The 10,382-nt window shown below is 42.6% G+C and overlaps 1 pseudogene; it reads right to left on the bottom strand.

The window, feature by feature from the left end:
* Window positions 1-4,548: 4,548 nt before the first annotated feature.
* On the bottom strand, window positions 4,549-5,486 carry LOC138991173 (bisphosphoglycerate mutase pseudogene; annotated as a pseudogene).
* Window positions 5,487-10,382: the final 4,896 nt, after the last annotated feature.

Genomic DNA, 10,382 nt, shown 5'->3' with positions numbered 1-10,382 from the left:
CTGGAGAAGTGTGCCCTCCAAATGGTTATTTCACTTTTTTAAACCAGGGACTGTGGAGGACCAGTGACGTTGAGCTTGGGGTGCCATCAGATCTGGTCCATGAGAGAACCTTCTTGGCGGAAGTCCTGAGTGTAGGGCCAGGGAACAGATATGCTTGGTAAAGAAGAACGTGGATTCAACAGCCTCCATTCCAGACTCCTTTAGAATCCAAGCTTTTAAGGCTAAGTAAGTTACCAGGCCGTTTCCAAAGCTTTTCCTGAGTCTATTGCTTTCTTTTCTCAACACAGTGATGCCCGGGTCTGTGTTACAGTGTTGGTGTGGTGGGGGAGAGACAGGGAGGTAAGGGCAGTGCAGCCTCATTCCTGCAGGCTTGCAAGCCCACCGCCCATCCCTTGCAATCCAAACCTCTTGTTTTGAAGAGCTCATTATGTGCCAAATAATATTTAATAAACACAGATGAGCCATGGGAGATGAGGGAAAGAACCAGCGTGCCAAAATGAGTTGGAGGAGATTTTGAGGGATGGCAGTATGGTGGAGTGGGTAGAGAGCCACTCTGGAAGGACTCAGGATGGAGGCGGAAGAGGGCATGGAGAGGAGTTGTCAGGTGTCCTCATGGGGTGAAGGGTGCTATGACCGTATGGCACACGATAAGATAGCCTAGGATGCTGTGATATTTTACATATGGCACCTGCAAAAAACCTCTTCCTTTTGGTTAGCTTTATTGGTTAGGTGGTTAAAGAAACAGACATGGTTTTAGTGAAGGTAAAGCTGATCATATATATGTATAACTGACTCACTTTGCTATACACCTAAAACGAACACAGCATTGTTAATCAACTATGCTCCATTACAAAATATTTTTTTTAAATATGCTGGTAAGACATTGAATTATAATAAATGCCTGGGGTTAGATTAGCCAGTTAAAGAAAGGGGTTATATTATCTCTCCAAGTCGCAAATGTATGTTAAAGCCCTCTGCATCTTGACTGCAGATGGGACTGGTGACATAATTTACAGGGCTCTGACCAGAAGGCAAATGTGTGGTCCTTTGTTTTAAAGTGATTAAGAACGTCAGGAGAGTACCAAATGAGCAGTAAAGCAGACACGGTAGTCTCCGGAGTGTGGGACCCTGAGTGACCAGGCGGCTTTCGTGTTTGCGAACCTGGCCCTTCCGCAGAGGAAAGATGCAGAGGAAACCTTCTCTGATCACCTCCATCTAGAATCTCTGCAGTGCTTGGGAGATTTCTGTGGTTTGGGTATCAATTTATTGAACCCCAAGACACTAAGTGATTATCCAGAATATGGAGGAAAATGGAAAGCAGTGGCCACAGACCGCAGCCTGGGCAAGCCTTGAGAAGCCCTGGGTTTGCTCTCAAATCCTATCATTAATCAGATTTATGAACTTACCCATGAGAGAGGAATAACCAGGCCTTCCTGCTCCAGAAGTCTCTCAAGGTTGTGAGCTCCCAGGATGACAATGTGAATGTCAGAGTGTAAAGTACAGTGGCTGGCAAGTAGATGCTCTCGGTTCAGGCCATGTGCACTGTGGGGTAGTTGAGGGGAGGTGACTGACTAGTCAGCTGGTCAGGATTGGCGTGGCATCATTGTGGGGGTTTCCATAGATAACGCAGTCATAATGGAGGGTGCATTGGGACTTCAAGCCCAGCTGGTGGATCCTCTCTCTGAATATGCCAATAAATATTACCCATTCCCCAGGCCCTGCAGGAAGAAGCTTTAAGTAAAACTATGCAAGTTTGTGGACTTCCCAGGTAGGTCAGTTGTAAAGAATCCTGCCAATGCAGGAAACATAGGTTTGATCCCTGGGTCAGGAAGATCCCCTGGAGTAGGAAATGGCAACCCACTCTAGTATTCTTGCCTGGGAAATTCCACAGATAGAGGAGCCTGGTGGACTATAATCTGTGGGGTTGCAAAGAGTCAGACATGCACACAATCATGGGTGTGAGAGTTGGACTGTGAAGAAGGCTGAGAGCCAAAGAATTGATGCTTTTGAACTGTGGTGTTAGAGAAGACGGGAGAAGCAACTGGCACCCCACTCCAGTACTCTTGCCTGGCAAATTGATGGAGGAGCCAGTAGGCTGCAGTCCATGGGGTCCCTAAGAGTCAGACACGACTGAGTGACTTCACTTTCACTTCCCACTTTTATGCATTGGAGAAGGAAATGGCAACCCACTCCAGTGTTCTTGCCTGGAGAATCCCATGGACGGAGAAGCCTGGTAGGATGCAGTCCGTGGGGTTGCACAGAGTCGGACACGACTGAAGCGACTTGGCAGCGGCGGTAGTTGGAGAAGACTCTTGAGAGTCCCTTGGACTGCAAGGAGATCCAACCAGTCCATTCTGAAGGAGATCAGTCCTGGGTGTTCTTTGGAAGGAATGATGCTAAAGCTGAAACTCCAGTACTTTGGCCACCTCATGCGAAGAGTTGACTCATTGGAAAAGACTCTGATGCTGGGAGGTATTGGGGGCAAGAGGAGACGGGGACGACAGAGGATGAGATGGCTGGATGGCATCACTGACCTGATGGACGTGAGTCTCAGTGAACTCCGGGAGTTGGAGGCCTGGCGTGCTGCGATTCATGGGGTCACAAAGAGTCAGACACGACTGAGCGACTGATCTGATCTGCACACAATCAGGTCTTCACCTTCACCCCTTTCCCCTGCAAATCACCATCATTCTACATTTCTGGTCAGAATCTCCAAGGAAAATATTTCTATCACCTTGCCTGGGACTATCTCTGAAGAAAGGAGATGTAAATAATTTTTCCAAGTGGGCCTGAGTTGTGGGTCCTGCTCTTGGGGAAAATTGGCTCCATTAAGGTGATAGCACCCAGCTAGTCCATGCCCAATTTCTGCCCATAGAAACTATGAGATGATGACTCTGTCTTGCTTTAGGCCACAAAATGTGTGGTAATTTGTTCTACAGCCATGGAAAACCAGTATGTGTTGTAATGTTTTATTATTGTATGTAAGAGAAACCACAGAACTGACTCATTGGTAAAGACGCTCAATGGAAGGATTCATTGGAAGGACTGATGCTGAAGTTGAAGCACCAATACTTTGGCCACCTGATGCGAAGAACTGACTCATTGGAAAACACCCTGATGCTGTGAAAGATTGAAGGCAGGAGGAGAAGGGGATGACAGAGGATGAGATGGTTGGATGGTATCACTGACTCAATGGACATGAGTTTGAGCAAGCTCTGGGGTTGGTGATGGACAGGGAGGCCCGGTGTGCTGTGATTCATGGGGTCACAAAGAGTCAGACACAACTGAGCGACTGAACTGAACAGAACTGAACTTACCATCGCTTATCCTAAAATCAGCCTATGCTACTGCTGCTACTAAGTCGCTTCAGTCATGTCTGACTCTGTGTGACCTCATAGACGGCAGCCCACCAGGCTCCCCTATCCCTGGGGTTCTCCAGGCAAGAACACTGGAGTGGGTTGCCATTTCCTTCTCCAATGCATGAAAGTGAAAATTGAAAGAGAAGTTGCTCAGTAGTGTCTGACTCTTAGCGACCCCATGGACTACAGCCCACCAGGCTCCTCCGTCCGTGGGATTTGCCAGGCAAGAGTACTGGAGTGGGGTAGAAGACACTAATTAAACTTTGTGGAACAAATAAATGAATCTAAAAAATACTCATGATGACAATGTCATCAAGATGGTGGAAGCCACAGGCTTTGTTCTTCCGCAGAAACACCAACTTAGCATTACATGGTCTAAAAGCCTTTCAGAAAACTCCAGAAACCACTTAAGAAGTCATAGTTAAACATGTATCCATCTGTTCACCTGAAATTACCGCAACATTGTTAATTGGCTATATCCCAATACAAAATAAAAAGTTGAAAGTTACCCCCCCAAAAAAAATGTGGTTATGGACTGAGATTGTTGAGTTCCCAAATATAATGACCATTAACCAAAGACTTTTAAGGTTTAGTAGAGATCAAACAAAACTTCTAAGAGAAGAGCCTTGTGTATCGTAGATAATAACTGTCCACTAAAGCTGCAAAGCATTTCAAAAACTCAGAAAGACAGGAGATACATATCTGTTACAAAAATTGGCTCATTGGTTCTTTCATTGTTCGTTTCACTCCAATCACTGAAAATCAATCTTCATATATATATTTTTCTTTTTTTTTTTTTTAGAGCATATTATCTAATATCCTTTATTATCATCCCAGAAATTTTCTATAAATACAAACGTCTTATTGAAGTGAAGGTCTGTCAATAGTGACTCAATACTGATTTACTGAATGAGGACGACCTTGAACTTAAGCTTCACTTGTTGCTTTTCCATCTCAGAAACTTAGGACATTGATTAAGCCCCACTGGTGATTAACTTAGTGACTAATTAAAAGGAGGCTGGCAGGGGTTAGCACATAAGGCTATGGGCATTCTAAAGCCTTTAACTGGGCCAACGTTAAGACCTAATTACCTCTACAAACTCTACCCCACAGCCTAGATCTGGAAAAATCAGGTGGGAAGACAGAAAAAAAAAAGGGGGTGGGAGATGAGCACTCATAACACACCGCATGCCATTCCTTCTGCAGCTATTCCTAGCCAGCACGTGGGAAAAACTTTATTTGTCAGCTCGTTTCACTTTTCCTTGATCGTCAACTTTCTTAATGGCTGCTTGGATAGCCTCTTGGTCGCCCAGGAACTGGTGAGGCCCAACAGTATGCAGGTTCTCGTCCAGTTCCAGGAGAATGGGGACCCCAGTAGGAAGAGTAATGTTGATAATTTCTTCATCCGAGATACCTTCCAGATATTTCAGGAGTGCCCGGCAGCTATTTCCATGAGCAGATATCAGAACGGTTTTACCACGCAATACTTCAGGAGCAATCCTCTCATTCCAATAGGGAAGGAGTCTCTCCAGAACATCCTTTAAGCTCTCGGATCGTGGCAGCTGATCCAAAGGCACATCACACACTTTATATTTCCGGTCGTTGTAGATTTCATGGTAGTAAGGATGGGACTCCTCGATGGGAGGAGGGGTCACGTTGTAGCTCCTTCTCCACAGCCTCACCTGCTCCTCGCCATGATTCAATGCCATCTGCTCCCTGTTGAGACTGATCAAGGCTCCGTAGTGACGCTCGTTGAGACGCCAGGAGCTCTCCACAGGAACCCACTCCTGCCCCAGCTCTTCCAGGATCAGCCAGGCTGTGTGGATAGACCGGTTCAGGATGGATGTGAACACGAGATCAAACTCAAAGTTTAGTGCTTTGAGTTGCTTCCCACAGTTCCGCGCTTCCTGCAGTCCATCACTGTTGAGTTTCTGATCCACCCAGCTACAAAAGCGGTTCTCTTTATTCCAGGCACCCTCTCCATGTCTTAACATAATCAGTTTGTACTTGGACATATTGATGGCTGAGCTTCTCTAGGGCCAGTGTTCAGTGACAACAATATATCTGCAAAAAGGCCACCAGTAGCAGCCGCTCCTCGGAAAACCGAACAGCCAGCGTCTCCCAGGGCTCATCTTTTTTTTTTTTTTTTTAATTGGAGGATAATGCCTTTACAATGCTGCTTTAGTTTCTGCTGTACAGCAATATGAATCAGCTATATGTACACATATATCCTCTCCCTCTCGAAACACCCTCCACCCCCCATTCCACTCCTGCATATATATTTTTTAAGGAAGTATCAAAGAGTCTGAAATGTGTCTAGAACTCAAAAAAAAATTGAAGTAATTAGCAACACTAATATAACTGAATGTTACGAAGGCTTTACACTTTAAAAAAAAGTTATAGAAGCCCTGGCAAACTGAAGGCCAAGAACAGTGCATTGTAACAGCTTCATCTCTTGGAAATCAAAAGCGTTAAAGACTTGGAGACTGTAGTAGGGACAGGTAGCAGAATGATCCTCTCCATTGATTTGTGGTCTTTAGAAGACAATCTGCAAATTCAACTGCCCAGAGAAAACCACCGTGACTTGCCATAGTGGAGAAAATGAAAGTGAAAGTCACTCAGTTGTGTCTGACTCTTTGTGACCTCATGGACTATGCAGTCCATTGAATTCTCCAGGCCAGAATATTGGAGTGGGTAGCCTTTCCCTTCTCCAGGGGATCTTCCCAACCCAGGGATCAAACCCAGGTCTCCCTCATTCCAGGCAGATTCTTTACCAGCTCAGCCACAAGGGAAGCCCAAGAATACTGGAGTGGATAGCCTATCCCTTCTCCAGGGGATCTTCCCGACCCAGGAATCAAACTGGGGTCTCCTGCATTGCAGGTGGATTCTTTACCAGCTGAGCCACAAGGGAAGACCCATAGTGGAGAAAGAGAACCTCAAAGAAGCATTGTCAGAACTTCTGGATATGTCATCATTTGAGAATCAAGAAAAGTCAAGTGCATTTGGCAGCCTTAGTGAAATGCATGTCTACTGATAATGTGTATTTTAAGTTTGAAATTGTTTTATGATTTGGGAACTGATTTATTTATAAAGCCTTGTAAATTTATAGATAATAAATCATGTTTAGTTACACACGGTGAAAGTAATTTTCATAGAAAAAATTTGACACAAATGTATCATTTCAGAGTTTTCAGGTGGGACCATTTTCAACTACTAGAGGCTGCCATCCGGTCCTCGCCATGTGGCCCCCTATAATAGACAGTTCATAACATGGCATTTACTTTTACAAAGCAAGCAGAAAAATCTCTTTTAAGAGCTCACCTGATTAGTCCAAGCACAGTCAGGGTAACTCTTTTGATTAACTCATAGTCAACTGCTTAGGGACCATAATTACATCTGCAAAGTACTATCATCTCTGCCATATAATGGAGCCTTACAAGGAGAGTGATAACTCATCATATTCATAAGTTCTGCCCACATACAAAGTCAGGCAACTATACAAGACATGTACACAAGGGACAAGAATCTTAAGGATTGCCCAAATATAGACAAGCACATGGAATATGAAGAGAACGCAGCCATCTCTAAAGAGTAAAGGACTCATAGGAGTTAGGAGGCCGAAGGCATAATTCTTTTTAATTTATTTTATTGAGGGTCAGTAGATTTACAATGTTGTATTAATTTTTAATATACAGCAAAGTGATTCATCTATATATACATATATATATTCTCTTCCATTGTCGTTTACTGCAAATATCGACTGCAGTTCTCTGTGTCATATACCAGGACCCTGCTGTTTATCCATTCTATAGTCTTCATCTGCTAGTCCCAAACTCCCACTCCTTCCATCCCCTGCCTCCCCTCCCCTCTGGAACCACAAGTCTATTCTTACTTGTGAGTCCGTTTCCGTTCTGTGCATATGTTGATTTGTGTCAGATCTCATATTGCACATGCAAGTGATATTACATGGTATTTGTCTTTGTGTGTCTGACTTCATTTAGTATGATAACCTCTAGGTCCATCTGTGTCGCTGAAAATGGCATTATTTCTTTATTTTTCACTCCTGAGCAATACTCCATTGCATATATATAGCACATCTTCTTCATCCATCCATCTGCTGATGGACATTTAGGTTGTTCCCATGTCTTGGTTATTGTAAATAATGTGTTATGGACATAGTTGTATGTCCATGTGTCTTTTTGAATTACAGTATATACCCAGGAGTGGGGTTGTTGAATCATATGGTAGTTCTATTTTTAGTTTTTTGAGGAATTTCTATGCTGTTTTCCATAGCCGCTGTACCAGTTTACATTTCCAGCAGGTGCAGTTTTAATGGTGCTTGAGGGAACTTGCAAGTGGATAATAGTAGCTGCATGTTGCGATCTTCCAAGACAGCATATCCTGGGGTCCTCTAATCCAGAGAAATTCACGACTTCCAGTTTGTATATTCCCATCGTTTTCAGTAATACATTTTCTTCCATGCATTTTATTCTTCCTATTTCTATTGAGGCAAACCTTATTACTATCTCTGGTGTGGGGGAATTTTTATTTTGAGTGTTTTCAATTTTCCTTCTTTCCGCTGATTTCTAACATGGAATAATTATTGCTTGTAGAGGCAACTCTCAGAATCTCCTTTGCTGTGGAAAATCTAGGTGATGAACATATGATATGGGGCATGAAAGAAAGAAATCTGAGGGTTTCATGAACTAGATAATGTAGCAGTTAAGAACACAAGCTCTGGAGCCAGACAGACAAGGTTTAAATCTCAATTTTTCCACTTATTAGCTGAGTGACCTTGGGCAAATCATTTCCTTCTACATCTATGTCTTTATGTATGGGATATAATAATGCTATCTTTCTTTGTTGATTTGAAGATTAAATGAGTCGATGTATGTGAAGTACCTGGATCCATTCCTGGGATGCTGTAATCCTATATGTGCATTTATTATTCCTCACCATTCACAGAGGGAAGCACTGTAAGAGATTGGGGAGGGTGGAAAAATGTTTACACAAGGATCTGAGGAAGTTGGAAGTGAAAAGTAGGAGTTGAGAGTGGGTGGGTTTCAGGGAGCTGATGCTGACATGTGGGAGATTTTAGAAGGAGCAGAGATGGAGAAAAAGAAATTTTCACATGTTTGTTGTACTTTAACGTTGCACTTTGTCTTACAGCATATCACTTAGAAATTGTGTAAAGATTTGAAGTGCTTTTAATTACTTTATTGTTGCAAGAGAGAATTTCTTTAAAGGCACTGCTGGGCTTGGAGAAGGCAATGGCAATCCACTCCAGTACTCTTGCCTGGAAAATCCCATGGACGGACTGGCCTTGTGGGTTGTTGTCCATGGGGTCGCTACGAGTCAGACACGACTGAGCGACTTCCCTTTCATGTTTCACTTTCATGCATTGGAGAAGGAAATGGCAACCTGCTCCAATGTTCTTGCCTGGAGAATCCCAGGGATGGGGGAGCCTGGTGGGCTGCCGTCTATGGGGTCGCACAGAGTCGGACACGACTGAAGCAACTTAGCAGCAGCAGCAGCAGCTGATTAAACTTGAAATTTTTAGCAGATATCTGAGACGAAATGTTAAATAGACAGTTGGATGTAGGAGTCTGAGAGATTATCCAGCTTAAGCCACACATTTGGGAGTTGCCTGTGTATAGATGGTCTTCCAGGCCACGAGGCTGGGTAAGATCATTTAGCTATTTTCATTGAGCTATTGTACATACTGGAGAGAAGTCTGATAATAGCTCTTGGATACCCCTAGTCCTGCTATTGGTTACCTTTATAGCCTTAAATATCATCTTTAAATCTCTAATTCTACTTCTGTCATCATTAGACTGTATTTTTTCACTCCCCAGTTGAGGGCATTAATATTCCTAATTCTTCCCTCTCTTCATCTCCCAACTTTGGCCAGTCACGCCTTTGTTTTCACTTTGCCAACGTTGAAAACCTTTACATTCTTCTCTGTAACCACCTTGTAGTTCACTCTCTTAGGTCCATATACTGATCCTCAGTGGTAACAAACAGTAAACAGCATTTATACTATCAAAGTATGTAAGTGTTGGGCATTGCTAAGCCAGGCTGAGTGTCAAGAGTACATTTTCTTCTTGACTGGTTCAAATTATTCATTAACTAAATAGCCACTGACTCCCTGCCTCATCATAGGCAGTTTTAGTTGTCTGCATTATGCAAGAAAAGTTGCCTGCCCTCATTAAACTTACCTTCTGGCATGGATTCCATGTCACTTGTGGGAGAATGTTTCTAGAGTTCATTCAAAAGTATTCTTTTTTTTAATCCCCTTTTATTTCTTTTATCAGCTTTTTGGTCTGATTTCAATATCACTATGCCAGATTTTTTTAGTTATTGTTGCCATGATATATGTATTTTTAAAATGCATTATCTTCACATAATGTATCAATTGCTTAAAATCACATTTTATTTTCCCTTAATTTCTCTTTCATAAAAATTTTTAAATTTCTTTTTTTGATTCTCTTAGACTTTCCCTTGGTTATTTTCTTTTTTCCTTGTTATGAGATGAAACATAATTTCACTATCATTTCACAAATATTTTTGGTTTCTTACTCATTCTGCCCACCATGCAGAATCTTTCTAACTTTTCTAAAGACATCTTTCTTGCAGCTATTGAGTTCCTGTTCTAATTTAAACTAATTATACTCCAAGCTTGCTGCACAACTATCAACCTATCTTCCATATAACTGTTTTACTTTCTCTTTATTCCACATCTTCATCCTTTTTTTTCTTTTTAGCTTCATTCTGTTGGAATATAGCTCATGTAAATTTTTCAGAAAGACTATATGGAAAATAAGCTTTTGAATCAGTGCATATTGGAATCTTTGTTCTTATGCTTGTTAATAGTTTGGATTAATATTATTCTAGATTTTCATAGGGCTTCCCTTATGGCTCAGCTGGTAAAGAATCTGCTTCCAATGTGGTAGATCTGGGTTCCATTCCTGGGTTGGGAAGATCCCCTGGAGAAGGAAAAGGCTCCCCACTCCAGTTTTCTGG

The sequence above is a fragment of the Bos mutus genome, chromosome 16, assembly GCF_027580195.1.
Source record: "Bos mutus isolate GX-2022 chromosome 16, NWIPB_WYAK_1.1, whole genome shotgun sequence".
Lineage (NCBI taxonomy): Eukaryota > Metazoa > Chordata > Mammalia > Artiodactyla > Bovidae > Bos > Bos mutus.
Note: the sequence above shows the minus strand (reverse complement) of the source record. Positions and strands in the feature narration are given on the sequence as shown.